The 16,952-nt window shown below is 37.3% G+C and overlaps 1 protein-coding gene across 1 annotated transcript in view; it reads right to left on the bottom strand.

Moving 5' to 3' along the window:
- Positions 1-16,952, bottom strand: part of ATXN7 (ataxin 7) — a 358,110-nt gene that overhangs the window by 152,550 nt on the left and 188,608 nt on the right. The window lies entirely within an intron of this gene.

Genomic DNA, 16,952 nt, shown 5'->3' with positions numbered 1-16,952 from the left:
AGAGGACTAGTTTCCTCAATATCCAAAGTAATTAACACTTCTTTTAACAAAGAACGAATATACTCTATTTTAAACAAATAAGTAGATTTGTCAGTGTCAATATCTGAGGAGGGATCTTCTGAATCAGATAGATCCTCATCAGAGGAGGATAAATAATTATGTTGTCAGTCATTTGAAATTTTATCAACTTTATGAGAAGTTTTAAAAGACCTTTTACATTTATTTTCGCACAAAAAAATTCTTGTGCCAAGCATGACGCAGTAAAGTCTAGCATTTGGCGCAATCTTAGTACAAAGTTACTTCACCACCTCCATAGGAGGCAAAGTTTGTAAAACTGAATTGTGGGTGTGGAGAGGGGTGTATTTATAGGCATTTTGAGGTTTGGGAAACTTTGCCCCTCCTGGTAGGATTATATATCCCATACGTCACTAGCTCATGGACTCTTGCCAATTACATGAAAGAAATGTATATTTGTAAAAAATTAATAAATACTAGAGTTCAATACCTATCCTCGACAAAATCATTATATATATATGTATATATATATATATATATAAAAATATATATATATATATCCCTTACAGTGTCAGAACAAGTGAAATTAAAAGTGAGATGTTGATCATTCACTTTGAAACTTCAGTGTAATATGAACCACTAAAGAGAAAGTCTCCAGAATCTCATAAGTGAGAATGCAACTTATCTATACAAGAAAAACATGAAACTATCAAGGTTTTCAGTTCTCATGGGACATGAAAAAGTAAAGTGTAGGTTTCAGAAAGCTTATACTAGAGATGTCCATCCGTTTCAAAAGTAGGAAAGACCACATTCTTTTCCTTCTACTTAAAGAGTCAAAAAGAGAAAAAAAATATAGGTACAGATACCCAAATCCAGAATTCCAAACCTATTTTGAAATCCAAAAGGACCAGTGAATACAGTAGGTTTGCATAATCAACAAATGCTAGCTAACAAGGCAATACAATAGCATTAACTCTGAATTTTAAATGAATATTTGATTTTTTTCTAACAAATTTCAAAGTTATGTATATTTTCACTCCGCCTGTACCATGTGATAGCAATTAGCCAATCACAAATCCATATACGTATAGTCTGTGACTCAAAAATGGTAAATATAAAAGACTGCACATTTTTTTTAATAGAAGTAAATTGGAAAGTTGTTTAAAATTACATGCTGTATCTGAATCATGAAAATGTAATTTGATCTGAGTGTCCCTTAAACATTTAAAGGACCAGTAAACATAGTAGATTTGCATAATCAATGCATGTAAGATAACAAGACAATGCAATAGCACTTAGTCTGAACTTTAAATGAGTAGTAGATATTTTTCTGACAATTTTTAGTTATGTCTAATTCCACTCCCCCTGTACCATGTGACAGCCATCAGCCAATCACAAATGCATAAACGTTTATTCTGTGAATTCTTGCACATGACTCCGTAGGAGCTGGTGACTCAAAAAGTTTAAATATAAAAAGACTGTGCATATTTTGTTAATGGAAGTAAATTGGAAAGTTGTTTAAAATTGCATGTTCTATCTGAATCATGAAGTTTAATTTTGACTTGAGTGTCCCTTTAAAAAAAAAAAAAAAAAATCACAAATTACTTTTTCCCCTTACCTGTAAGTCACAATCTTCTCTGTCTGTGTATTTGGTTTGATTTTTGTGTTGTAAAATGTAAATAATAGTCTATATTTTAAACAACAAATATAACCTTCCTGGTTACAGTACTGAACTATTTTTCTGATGGAACTATGTATACAAAAGTATTACAAGTGATATAAGCTACCTTTAGGTTGCATGTATAAGCTGCATTAGGACATGTAAATGTTGCCTAAAAGACATAAGATATTGTTGTTTGCACTTGGTTCCCTCCCCTCTCCTAACTGTCCCATTTACAGATGCAAATATTCCAAACCTTTTCCAGTTCCAACCAGTTTTTTTTACTTGTTTCTTTTCTTTAATCAAACTTCAAAAGACCTATTATTAACCAAGTGGCACTAGGATCTGCACAGATAAATATTTGTGCATTCTGTGTGCTACATATATAGACAAATAGAGGTTTAGGGGCCCATTTATCAAGCTCAGAACGGAGCTTGTGGGCCCGTGTTTCTGGCGAGTCTTCAGACTCGCCAGTAATACCAGTTATGAAGCAACGGTCTAAAGACCGCTGCTCCATAACCCTGTCCGCATGAGGCGGACATTAATCGCCGGAAATCAACCTGATCGAGTACGATCGGGTTTATTGACAACTCCCTGCTGGCGGCTGCGAATCGGCCTCGAGTCAGCAGGGGGCGGCGTTGCCCCAGCAGCTCTTGTGAGCTGCTGGTGCAATGTTAAATGCGGAAAGCGTATTGCTCTCCTCATTCAGCGAGGTCTTGCGAACCTGATCCACACTGTTGGATCAGGTCCGCAAGACCTATGATAAATAGGCCCCTTAGTGTTAGATTGGAAAATGAGCGCTAGACTAAAAATAATAATAATGAATACGTAAGTAAACAATACTGTATGCACACATTGTAACCCCCAGACCATAGGTTGGACAAGTCTGGTCTCTCAAATACTTGAATATGTTGGCTTATATCTTATCACCCACCACAAATAATGTTATAAGCTAAGATGACATGGTGAACAGATGTATAATTAAATGTCAACTTCACTTGTGTGAACTCAGCAATTTCTAATTAGAACCTACAAGTTGATCCCTGTCATTTACAATATTAGGGTATCCATGCACCGTTCCTCCGATTTGTAAGCTCAGCCTGTGTTTTTGTCAATTCCTGATGGAACGTGCGTTTTTAAAAAAAATGAAAACTACTTAACAGAAGATCTAAACTCCTTCCCGTTGTTAGGACATTCCATGCCGCCCTAACTGTGCTGGGCTTTAGCGCCGTTACGAGAGCATGGAACGTCCTAGCCATTTGGCTGTCCTGAAGCCATAGCGGCTTGGTAAATGGGATTGTGGGCTGGAGGGAGGAACTTTGTTCCGATGTAGATAAATAAGTCCCGGCAGGAAATGGTTAAGATAATGAAATAGATTTAACAATATTAAGACATAAAATTAAAAAATGTTTTACTTGGACACTTTCTGAAGTTGTCAGTCAGCCTGAAAAGATGAAGACTGCAATGAGATACAATTTAAGAGAACCTTAAAGGGACAGTTTTACAAACCACTTCTACCTTTATATCAGGATTTGAAACAGCTGATTTTGCTGGTGATATCCCTATCTATACTGAAAATTTCTATACTTACATATAGGCTGTAGAAAAGCTATGTAAACATAGCCAGCAGAAGAAATTACACACTCTAAATGGGAGGTAGGAGAGCTGAGCAATAAAATGTAAATTTTCAATTGTTCACTCTAAGGGTCTGATTATCTAAAGGTATCTGGGCTGATGAGATTATTAAATAATGCTCGCCAGTACTTTTATTTCTCTGGTGGAATGATCTAAAGCCACTTTTTACCCTGAAAACTGTGTCTCTCGCTAAGGCATACATTACTAAAGTGCACAATGAAATTTGTAATTTAAAAAATCATACAAAACGAAAAATGTAACCATTCACACGAAAATACACAGTATTTGTTAAAAAGCATAAAAAATTGTAACAAAATGGTTCACCAAAAATCGTATTTAATCAAAAATGAAAAATTTGTATGTAAATCATACAGGAATAAATGCACAGCGTAAAGTGTAATTTTAGTACACTGGATGTGCAAAAAACACATAGAAATTCATACTTATAAGAACAAAATACATAACGTAATTGTTGTTTATTCATAAAATGGGCTGAACGTGGGCGTTCCATGAGCGTGTATGAAATAGTCTCTCAAATCCCAGCGTAATTATATAAACATTTTGACCCTGCAGATCTCACTGTTTTTCTCGCCAGCTAAAAGGTGAGCTTTTATTAAAATACTCAAAACACTAATTACTCTAAAATAAAAACCTATGCAAACAAAAGTGAGAGAATTTAACCCAAAAACTCTCTTCTTTAATTTGTTCCCACTTATCCATTTTACCTGCTTGAGTGTATTAAATTGTTTACAAATAGCTCCTTAGCCTTTATATTGGCATTTGAAAGAGCTGATTTAGCCTTAAGTATCCCTACCTATACTAAAAGTTTATATACCTAGGTATATGCTATTGAGAAACTATGTAAACACAGCCAGCAGAAGAAATTACACTCACAGTGGGAGGTGGAAGAGATAAAGCTCTAAAATGTTAATTTTCAATTGTTCTTTCTAAGTATTGTACAGAGATAGAGATAAGAAAGGGAAGCATTTGAGTGATGAGATAGCGAGAGCTGATCTGTCAGCAAGCCAAGCTTATTTTGATGGGCTGTGGCTTTAAAGAGCAAATCCGGCTACTTTTTTTTTTTTTTGTGGTTTCAATGAACAAAATCAGCTATTTTGTATACAAAAATAAACCGAAAGCTCCAATTTCTCATATATAAAGCTGGTATAACAAGTTATTGGAAAGACATTAAAGGGACATAAGTTGGGATAGAGATAAAATATAATAATATGTACTTTAATTACTTTACCTGAGAATTTATACTGCAGTGCCTCGCCATTAACCCTTTATTTTTAGTTTCTGAATTGTAAAGCTCTAACTCCCCCACACACATCTCCTTATATGGCTGTATCTATATCTATTGTAGTTTTGGTAGAATGCAAAAATGCATAGGGATTAACTGCTGGAGCATGCCTAGAAGCTGTGAACTCTGTTGAAATACAATGCCTGTGTTTAAACACTTGCTTATTTTTGAAAAATATTTTAAAATACCTGCCAGCAATTTGAAACAATTTTTTAATGTAAACTATTTTTAATTAATTAGCCCTTTTATGATAGGCACAGATCTCCACTTGTTTTATGTCCCTTTAAGAGAAATTTTTTTTTACAGTACAATGTTCCTTTAAAGGGACATAAAATCAGCATTGCAATGTGCATCATGAATGTATGAGCAAAAAACAAAATTTATGCTTACCTGATAAATTCATTTCTCCTGTAGTGTGGTCAGTCCACGGGTCATCATTACTTCTGGGATATTATCTCCTCCCCTACAGGAAGTGCAAGAGGATTCACCCAGCAGAGCTGCTATATAGCTCCTCCCCTCTACGTCACCTCCAGTCATTCGACCAAAGGACCAACGAGAAAGGAGAAGCCCAAGGGTGTAGTGGTGACTGGAGTATAATCCAAAAATTTTTTAGCCTGCCATAAAAAAACAGGGCGGGCCGTGGACTGACCACACTACAGGAGAAATGAATTTATCAGGTAAGCATAAATTTTGTTTTCTCCTGTTAAGTGTGGTCAGTCCACGGGTCATCATTACTTCTGGGATACCAATACCAAAGCAAAAGTACACGGATGACGGGAGGGACAGGCAGGCTCTTTATACGGAGGGAACCACTGCCTGAAGGACCTTTCTCCCAAAAACAGCCTCCGAAGAAGCAAAAGTGTCAAATTTGTAAAATTTGGAAAAAGTATGAAGAGAAGACCAAGTTGCAGCCTTGCAAATCTGTTCAACAGAAGCCTCATTCTTAAAGGCCCAAGTGGAAGCCACAGCTCTAGTAGAATGAGCTGTAATTCTTTCAGGAAGCTGCTGTCCAGCAGTCTCATAGGCTAATCGTATCATGCTACGAAGCCAAAAAGAGAGAGAGGTAGCCGAAGCTTTTTGACCTCTCCTCTGGCCAGAATAAACGACAAACAGGGAAGACGTTTGACGAAAATCCTTAGTTGCCTGTAGATAAAATTTCAAGGCACGGACTACATCTAGATTGTGTAGCAGACGTTCCTTCTTCGAGGAAGGATTAGGACACAAAGATGGAACAACAATCTCTTGATTGATATTCCTGTTAGTGACCACCTTAGGAACCCAGGTTTAGTACGCAGAACTACCTTGTCTGAATGAAAAATCAGATAAGGAGAATCACAATGTAAGGCAGATAACTCAGAGACTCTTCGAGCCGAGGAAATAGCCATTAAAAACAGAACTTTCCAAGATAACAACTTGATATCAATGGAATGAAGGGGTTCAAACGGAACACCCTGTAAAACATTAAGAACTAAGTTCAAACTCCATGGCGGAGCAACAGTTTTAAACACAGGCTTGATCCTAGCTAAAGCCTGACAAAAAGCTTGAACGTCCGGAACTTCTGACAGACGTTTGTGTAAAAGAATGGACAGAGCTGAAATCTGTCCGTTTAAGGAACTAGCGGATAAACCCTTTTCCAAACCTTCTTGTAGAAAAGACAATATCCTTGGAATCCTAACCTTACTCCATGAGTAACTCTTGGATTCGCACCAATATAAGTATTTACGCCATATTTTATGGTAAATCCTTCTGGTAACAGGCTTCCTAGCCTGTATTAAGGTATCAATAACTGGCTCAGAAAACCCACGTTTTGATAAAATCAAGCGTTCAATTTCCAAGCAGTCAGCTTCAGAGAAGTTAGATTTTGATGTTTGAATGGACCCTGGATCAGAAGGTCCTGTTTCAGAGGTAGAGACCAAGGTGGACAGGATGACATGTCCACTAGATCTGCATACCAAGTCCTGCGTGGCCATGCAGGTGCTATTAGAATCACTGATGCTCTCTCCTGTTTGATTCTGGCAATCAATCGAGGAAGCATCGGGAAGGGTGGAAACACATAAGCCATCTTGAAGGTCCAAGGTGCTGTCAGAGCATCTATCAGAACCGCTCCCGGATCCCTGGATCTGGACCCGTAGTGAGGAAGCTTGGCGTTCTGACGAGACGCCATGAGATCTCTCTCTGGTTTGCCCCAACGTCGAAGTATTTGGGCAAAAACCTCCGGATGAAGTTCCCACTCCCCCGGATGAAAAGTCTGACGACTTAAGAAATCCGCCTCCCAGTTCTCCACTCCCGGGATGTGGATTGCAGACAGGTGGCAAGAGTGAGACTCTGCCCAGCGAATTATCTTTGATACTTCCATCATTGCTAGGGAGCTTCTTGTCCCTCCCTGATGGTTGATGTAAGCTACAGTCGTGATGTTGTCCGACTGAAACCTGATGAACCCCCGAGTTGTTAACTGGGGCCAAGCCAGAAGGGCATTGAGAACTGCTCTCAATTCCAGAATGTTTATTGGAAGGAGACTCTCCTCCTGATTCCATAGTCCCTGAGCCTTCAGAGAATTCCAGACAGCGCCCCAACCTAGTAGGCTGGCGTCTGTTGTTACAATTGTCCAGTCTGGCCTGCTGAATGGCATCCCCCTGGACAGATGTGGCCGATAAAGCCACCATAGAAGAGAATTTCTGGTCTCTTGATTCAGATTCAGAGTGGGGGACAAATCTGAGTAATCCCCATTCCACTGACTTAGCATGCACAATTGCAGCGGTCTGAGATGTAGGCGTGCAAAGGGGACTATGTCCATTGCCGCTACCATTAATCCGATCACCTCCATGCATTGAGCTACTGACGGGTGTTGAATGGAATGAAGGACACGGCATGCATTTTGAAGCTTTGTTAACCTGTCTTCTGTCAGTTAAATCTTCATTTCTACAGAATCTATCAGAGTCCCCAAGAAGGGAACTCTTGTGAGTGGAAGGAGAGAACTCTTCTTCTCATTCACCTTCCATCCATGCGACCTTAGAAATGCCAGTACTAACTCTGTATGAGACTTGGCAGTTTGAAAGCTTGAAGCTTGTATCAGAATGTCGTCTAGGTACGGAGCTACCGAAATTCCTCGCGGTCTTAGTACCGCCAGAAGAGTACCCAGAACCTTTGTGAAGATTCTTGGAGCCGTAGCCAATCCGAATGGAAGAGCTACAAACTGGTAATGCCTGTCTAGAAAGGCAAACCTTAGATACCGGTAATGATTTCTGTGAATCGGTATGTGAAAGTAAGCATCCTTTAAATCCACTGTGGTCATGTACTGACCCTCCTGGATCATGGGAAAAATTGTTCGAATAGTTTCCATCTTGAACGATGGAACTCTTAGGAATTTGTTTAGGATCTTTAAATCCAAGATTGGCCTGAAAGTTCCCTCTTTCTTGGGAACTACAAACAGATTTGAGTAAAACCCTTGTCCTTGTTCCGACCGCGGAACTGGATGGATCACTCCCATTAATAAAAGATCTTGTACGCAGCGTAGAAACGCTTCCTTCTTTGTTTGGTTTGTTGACAACCTTGACAGATGAAATCTCCCTCTTGGGGGAGAGGATTTGAAGTCCAGAAGGTATCCCTGAGATATGATCTCTAACGCCCAGGGATCCTGAACATCTCTTGCCCAAGCCTGGGCGAAGAGAGAAAGTCTGCCCCCCACTAGATCCGGTCCCGGATCGGGGGCCCTCGATTCATGCTGTCTTAGGGGCAGCAGCAGGTTTCCTGGTCTGCTTGCCCTTGTTCCAGGACTGGTTAGGTTTCCAGCCTTGTCTGTAGCGAGCAACAGCTCCTTCCTGTTTTGGTGCAGAGGAAGTTGATGCTGTTCCTGCTTTGAAATTACGAAAGGAACGAAAATTAGACTGTCTAGCCTTAGCTTTGGCTTTGTCCTGAGGCAGGGCATGGCCTTTACCTCCTGTAATGTCAGCGATAATCTCTTTCAACCCGGGCCCGAATAAGGTCTGCCCTTTGAAAGGTATATTAAGCAATTTAGATTTAGAAGTAACATCAGCTGACCAGGATTTTAGCCACAGTGCCCTGCATGCCTGAATGGCGAATCCGGAATTCTTAGCCGTAAGTTTAGTTAAATGTACTACGGCATCTGAAATAAATGAGTTAGCTAACTTAAGGGCTTTAAGTTTGTGTGTAATCTCATCTAGTGTAGATGATTCAAGTGTCTCTTCCAGAGACTCAAACCAAAATGCTGCTGCAGCCGTGACAGGCGCAATACATGCAAGAGGTTGCAATATAAAACCTTGTTGAACAAACATTTTCTTAAGGTAACCCTCTAATTTTTTATCCATTGGATCTGAAAAAGCACAGCTATCCTCCACCGGGATAGTGGTACGCTTAGCTAAAGTAGAAACTGCTCCCTCCACCTTAGGGACCGTTTGCCATAAGTCCCGTGTGGTGGCGTCTATTGGAAACATTTTTCTAAATATCGGAGGGGGTGAGAACGGCACACCGGGTCTATCCCACTCCTTAGTAACAATTTCAGTAAGTCTCTTAGGTATAGGAAAAACATCAGTACTCGCCGGTACCGCAAAATATCTATCCAACCTACACATTTTCTCTGGTATTGCAACTGTGTTACAATCATTCAGAGCCGCTAATACCTCCCCTAGTAATACACGGAGGTTTTCCAGCTTAAATTTAAAATTTGAAATATCTGAATCCAGTCTGTTTGGATCAGAACCGTCACCCACAGAATGAAGTTCTCCGTCCTCATGTTCTGCCACCTGTGACGCAGTGTCTGACATGGCCCTAATATTATCAGCGCACTCTGTTCTCACCCCAGAGTGATCACGCTTACCTCTCAGTTCTGGTAATTTAGCCAAAACTTCAGTCATAACAGTAGCCATATCCTGTAATGTGATTTGTAATGGCCGCCCAGATGTACTCAGCGCTACAATATCACGCACCTCCCGAGCGGGAGATGCAGGTACTGACACGTGAGGCGAGTTAGTCGGCATAACTCTCCCCTCGTTGTTTGGTGAAATATGTTCAATTTGTACAGATTGACTTTTATTTAAAGTAGCATCAATACAGTTAGTACATAAATTTCTATTGGGCTCCACTTTGGCATTAGCACATATAGCACATGTATCTTCCTCTGAATCAGACATGTTTAACACACTAGCAATTAACTAGCAACTTGGAAATGCTTTTCAAGTAATTTACAATAATATGAAAACGAACTGTGCCTATAAGAAGCACAGAAAAAATTATGACAGTTGAAATAAATAAATTATAGCATCAAATCTTTGTAAGAAATATACAATTTTAGCAAAGGATTGTTCCCATTAGCAAAGGATAACTAACCCTGACAGCAGAAAAAATACACAAATAAACGTTTTTTATCACAGTCAACTACAATCTTCACAGCTCTGCTGTGAATGATTACCTCCCTCAAAACAAGCTTTGAAGATCCCTGAGTTCTGTAGAGATGAACCGGATCATGCAGGAAGAAAATGAACCTCTGACTGAGTTTTTTGATGCGTAGTAAAAGCGCCAAAAATGGCCCCTCCCCCTCACACATAACAGTGAGAGAGATCAGTAAACTGTTTAAATTTAAACAAAACTATTGCCAAGTGGAAAAAACAGTGCCCAAAACATTTTTTCACCCAGTACCTCAGAGAAATAAACGATTTTACATGCCAGCAAAAAGACGTTTAACCTCAATAAATTAATTGTTATTTAAAAACCTATTGCAAGTCCCTGCAAATTAGGTTAAGTCTATGCATACAGTATAAATCCAGTGAAGTACCATTCCCCAGAATACTGAAGTGTAAAATATACATACATGACAGCCTGATACCAGATACATCTACTGTATTTAAGGATGAGTTTACATTATAACGGTATGGCAGGATTTTCTCATCAATTCCATGTCAGAAAATAATAAACTGCTACATACCTCTTTGCAGATTAATCTGCCCGCTGTCCCCTGATCTGAAGTTTACCTCTCCTCAGATGGCCGAGAAACAGCAATATGATCTTAACTACTCCGGCTAAAATCATAGAAAAAACTCAGGTAGATTCTTCTTCAAATTCTACCAGAGAATGAATAACACACTCCGGTGCTATTATAAAATAACAAACTTTTGATTGAAGGTAATAAACTAATTAAAATCACCACAGTCCTCTCACACATCCTATCTATTCGTTGGGTGCAAGAGAATGACTGGAGGTGACGTAGAGGGGAGGAGCTATATAGCAGCTCTGCTGGGTGAATCCTCTTGCACTTCCTGTAGGGGAGGAGATAATATCCCAGAAGTAATGATGACCCGTGGACTGACCACACTTAACAGGAGAAATGATTCTGAGAGAGCAAACAGTGATATTTACTGTATTGCAATGATGAATATGCATGTCACTGACGTGCATTTCACTTCTGGCTATAATGTATTTTTGAAAGGACATAAATTGCAATAAGAAGATGCTCTGATTTGTTAAAGTATAATATGTATATAAAAAAGCTAAAATCAGCACTAGAGCAGCAATAAAAGAGTTGCTTTTGACATGGACTGCTTATTTATGTTTTCAGAATATGCACGCTATATACAGATCACATGCGGTGACTATAGAGTGCATAGACCACAAAAACAAGAATTTTAGGGGATTTTGAACATGGCAAAATAAAGAATGTGACATCAATGTAATTGCCCAATAAATCATTTAATACATATGTTTGCAATTTCTCTTCCGCTCTCTGTGTTTTGCAAGTGATTATATGTGGATTTGATTTATTTTGCTTTGTTATTATCCATAAGATTTACTAAACACCCTAAAACTGCAATACATAGTAATATTGTAGTAGACTCCTATAAACTCCAACAAGCATATCCCCTTACGTGGTTAAAAGGCATTAATAGTCGAAAAATTTATAGAAAAATGGACATGCTTTAATTCATTAGAGCATGTAATTTTAAGACTAGCGACCCTGCACTACTATGTGTATAACCCCCACAAAGGGGTTTAACACACAGAAGTACCGCTCGGGACCACAGAGCACTGCTAGTCCCAAGCAGAAACTGCCGCTGATCCAATCAGCAGTGCTAATTACACAGGTGACTTGATTGGATCAGCGACTGTTTCTACTTGGAACCAGCAATTCTAAAACTAGAAAAATTGTGTAGAAACTCTTGAGCAAAGTTTCTTGTTATATATATATATATATATATATATATATATATATATATATATATATATATATATATATATATATATATATATATATATATATATATATATATATATATACCCCTACATATATATACACATAAAATAATTGTTGATATCATACATCAACATTATAAAATATATTGATGTAAATATGAGAAACTAAAGTTTAAAAAGGTTAACTTGGTGACATAATTTTACAGTGTATAAAGAGATGCTTAATTAAAGATTTATATATAAATACTTGGTCACTATGAAATTGTTAGAAACTTTAAAATTCTGTTATGGCTGAATAAGTTGTATGCTATAGACCTCCAAATGAGAATTTATTTACAGTCAAAAAATTAGATACTTTAATTCATTAGCGCATATCATTTTAAGACCAGCAACCCTTCATCTTTATGAGTTTAACTACTTTACAGGTAGTGGTACCACAGATAATTGCTGGTCCCTAGCTGAAACTGCAGGTCATCCAATCAGCAGCGCTAGTTGCAAGACCCGGCTCTGTGACTAGCGCTGCTGATTCGGTCAGCAACAGCGCTCTGCAGGTCCCAAGATGTACTTTGTCATTAAACACAGAGTAGCAGGGTTGCTGGTATTAAAATGACATGCTCTAACGAACTAAAGAGAGTCATTTCTCAACTATAATGGCCCTTTAAATTTACCTAAAGATCACTGAGATATAATTATATTGATATAAGTGATCATGTTATAGGTGACTTCATATGTGTGATATCAGAACAGATCTCTATGATGTCTTTAATATGATGTATGATGTTATTAGTGGTGTCACAAATCCTGTCGGTCCGCAAACATAAGTTTCAAATCTTTTGGCATTTTAAAAATTTTAAGAAATTAATGTTTGGCAATAACATACCGTTTATTTCTTTTAACAACCTAATAAAGTAATGTATATCTAAATGCTAGTTTTCAAATAATTCTTTAATTTGCAACATCATGTTGTTTATATAAAATACAAATAAATTATCTCTCACTCTATAAATTATATATATGTATGGAATGTATAAAATACTTTATCGTTTTGTAATGTACTACTTTTAAACCCATAACAATATTAACTAGGTCATAACACTAACTGAAAAACCACAATCCTGTTTCAACTTAAAGTGATTGTAAATTAAAGGGACATTATACACTCATTTTCTTTGCATAAATGATTTGTAGATGATCTATTTATATAGCCCATAAAGTTTTTTGTTTTTTTTAAATGTGTAGTTTTGCTTATTTTTAAATAGCATTGCTCTGATTTTCAAACTCCTAACCAAGTCCCAAAGTTTTATGAGAATACCGTCAGCTACCTTCTCCAGCTTGCTCCTGTTTGTGTAAAGGATCTTTTCATATGCAAAAGAGGGGGAGTGTCTTATTTGTCACTTGCAGTGGGCTTTCCAGCTACCTTTTCAACAGAGCTAAACTGTTAGCTTCTAAGTAAGTTTTTAAACAGTTTAATACTGGATTTTTATATCAGTATCTTTGCATCTTATTCTTTATAGTAGTATCTATTACATACAGTTATATGAAAATGAGTTTATATTGTCCCTTTAAGCAGTATTGCAACTTCACAGTATATCATATCAGTTAAAGTGATTATAATATTTAAAGAATTAAAGCCCAGTATCCAAAAATACTCTTAAAAACAGGGGCACTTTAATTCATTAAACTTTACAAACACACTTTTTAAAAAAGAAAAAAAAAAAAAAACTTACCATTTTGTTAGGGTAAATAGACCACTGCTTCTCCGACTGTTTTTTGCATATCAATGACAAATACGGCTTCCTCCAATTGTTGCGTGCCCCACGAGGTGGACGCTAATGGGGGCACGCAACGATTGGAGGAAATCTGATTCATCATTGATCTGTAAAATACAGAAGGAGAATCGGCGGTCTATTTACCCTAACAAAATGGAAACTATTTTTAAAAATAAAAGTGTGTTTGTAAAGTTTAATGACTTAAAGGATTACTTTCTGTTATAATTTTTAAGCTAAACAACTAACATATTAAAGTTAATAAACATTAATTAAAACCTACTGACCTATATTTTCTCCAAAACAAAGTTTCATAACGTTCTAAAAGTTATATCTTTTATTCGCCGATGATGTCACGTTATCCTGCCCACTATTTTCAGCACTGAGTGTTCAAAATACTTAAACCAATAACTTTGTGTTTAAAGCGCCATTTTGAAACCTAGGTATTGTAATCGGATTGGTACAGAGCAAAGGATACCCACGGAGTGGGTTTGGAAAACAATTAAATTTGCAGACAAGATTTCTGATATACGGTAGAGATATGTTAATGAAATGCTATTGATAAAAAGTGTATTTGGGGTAGTTAGTTAGTAACAGGCATAGAAAATATTTACTTACAGTGGCTCTTTAAAGTGCCCCTGTTTTTAAGAGTATTCTTAGATACTGGGCTTTAACTCTTTAAACTTTACAATCATTTTAATAAATGTCAAAACACCAGAAAAAATTAAATTTACTTTGCTAACAATTATAAATATATACTTCTATTTTGTCTGCCTCTCTTCAGATTCTCCCCCCCCCCCTTTCACTTCCTGATTTGGTTCCGAAGTACAGAGCGGTCCCACACGTTCTCTATGTAAGAAGTGATGAAAGCTCCAGAGAGCACAGGGGGACTATAACAAGAAGGATCTTTAACCAAAAGAAATGCATGCATGCACATACTTGCAAGCTTTTTTGTTTGTTTTTGTTTTTTTGGTGTGCCATATGGCAAAGCAGATGATTGGCTAGCATCATAAAAAGAAAAAAAAATTGCTTTTAACAGAGGCGGCCACAGCCTGTTTATCTTACCATTTATTTCAAGGCTGTATACAAGCTGTAAATAAATTCACAGCAGCTTGTAGACTTAGATTTGAACTACATTATAATATAGAAAGAAACTATTATATTTTCAGTTGCTCTGTACTCCTTGCCTATGAAATATTTTTGGGTGCATTTACTTAACTTACTTGGCTGATCAAATTAAAAACCCAATTCAGAAACGACACTGTGCCGCCTTTTTCACCAAACAAAAATGTTACGGAATAGAAAAAAAAAAAATATACAGAAAATACAGCCAAAAAAAGTTTAATAAAACTGAAAGCAAAATTAAATACTAGCTTCCTCACAGGGTTAGACCATTCAACTTTCTTAATAGTTCCTAATTTAACAGCTGAATAAATTAGATTTTTTAAGCATTTTTTTTTTGTTGTTTATCCAACATACTTGTTCAGTGGAATCAATTTTAATTTTAAAAAACAGGTAAAGTTTGCATCCAGACAAAATTGTAAACTGTGAAAAATAAGCCTGCAAAATACTGTCTTAAAGTGATCTTAGCGTTTGTGAAACGCTAGAATTTACCTGTGGAACAAATAAAGTTCCTTTATTTGTCTGAAGTGTTCGCCACGATGAGCGCCTTAGGCAGCCCACAGCAGAACGCTGTTTTGCTGTGAGGTAATCTTAGCCAAAAGCGTGCTAGCTATACGGCATTGCGCCAGTGGGCCTGCAGGCTATTGGCTAAGAGGTGGAGTCGTCTTCTCACAGCAAACTAGTGTTCTGCCGTGAGCTGCCTGAGGAACTCAGCACGACAAACGCATCAGACAAATAAAGGAACTTTCAGTGGGAAGTATTTGATACTTCATGACTGAGAGTCCCCTTTATTTGTTCCACTGGTAAATCCTAGCATTTCACAAGCGCTAGGATTTACTATCACTTTAATAGACTTTCATTGAAATGCAATATTTAAACAATATTTATTTCCAGTTGAGACAACCTGTGTATTCTACCACTTATATATTTGTTAATATATTATGGCTGTTAATGGTGTAGAATGAGAGGCAGTGTAAAAATGTGCAAAAACAAAACATAAGCAAAACTAACAAACACCTAAATTGCGAGTTTTTTGCGCTAAACATGGTGCGAAACTAATGCCACAAAAGTTGTGTTATTTCACTGTCCATAGCGTTGCCATTACGAGTTACTGAAAAGCCTCCTTGTGCGTGCAATATGGTGGTGTTAAGCTCCATACCGCACAAAATCCAAGGGCTGCTTTGACGTTCTCATGCACGCTTTCCCCCATAGATATCAATGGTTGTTCAAAACCGCCAATAGGATGAGAGCTACTGAAATCCTATTGGCTGTTCAAATCAGCCAATAGGATTTCAGAAGGGCTCATCCTATTGGCTGTTTTGTTTTTAATTTAAAGAATCAAATCAGCCAATAGGAATGCAAGGTACGCCATTTTGAAATGGCTACCTTGCATTCAACTTCAGTGTACAGCGGTGACCATATGAAGAGGACACTCTGCGCAGGATGGGATCGGCTTCCAGGATGGCTCCACTCCACGCCCCCGGTATGGATGAAGATAATGCTGCCTGAATGGAGATGGGATGTCCAGACTTCAGGAACCATGAGTAGATATTCTGGGGTTAGTGTTAGTTTTTTATTTTTTTGGGGTGTTTTTTTTTAGATAAGGGCTTTGGGCTATTGTAAAAGAGTTGAATTCCCTTTTAAGTGCAGTGAAAAAGAGCTGAATGCCCTTTTAAGGGCAATGTCCATACAAATGCCCCTTTAGGGGCAATGGGTAGCTAAGGTTTTTTTTTTAGAGTTAGGTTTTTTTTTGGGGGGGTTGGTTGGGTTTTGGGTTTTACTGTTGGGGGGACTTTGTATTTTTTTACAGGTAAAAGAGCTGTTTAACTTAGGGCAATGCCCTACAAAATGCCCTTTTAAGGGCTATTGGTAGTTTATTGTATGCTGGGGGGGGGGGGCTTTATTTATTTTTATAGGGCTATTAGATTAGGTGTAATTGTTTGTTTTTGTTTTTTATAATTTTGTTTATTTTTAGTAATCTTAGTGATTTTTATTTTTCGTAATTTAGCGTTTATTTTTTTTTGTAATTTTAGATTTTTTTAATTTTTTTCGTTGGGTTAGGTTTTTTTAAAATGTGTAATTTAGTTTTTTTAATTGGTATTTTTTTATTTTATTAGAATAGTAATGTTAGTTTAATTTATATTTTAATGTTAGGTCTATTTTTATTTCACATGTAAGTTTTTATTTATTTAAATATTGTTATATTGTAATTTTAATTTAAAGTTAGGGGGCGTTAGGTTTAGGGGTTAAT

Source organism: Bombina bombina, chromosome 7 (genome assembly GCF_027579735.1).
Source record: "Bombina bombina isolate aBomBom1 chromosome 7, aBomBom1.pri, whole genome shotgun sequence".
NCBI lineage: Eukaryota > Metazoa > Chordata > Amphibia > Anura > Bombinatoridae > Bombina > Bombina bombina.
The sequence above is the reverse complement of the archived record's forward strand: the minus strand, read 5'-3'. Positions and strand labels throughout refer to the sequence as shown.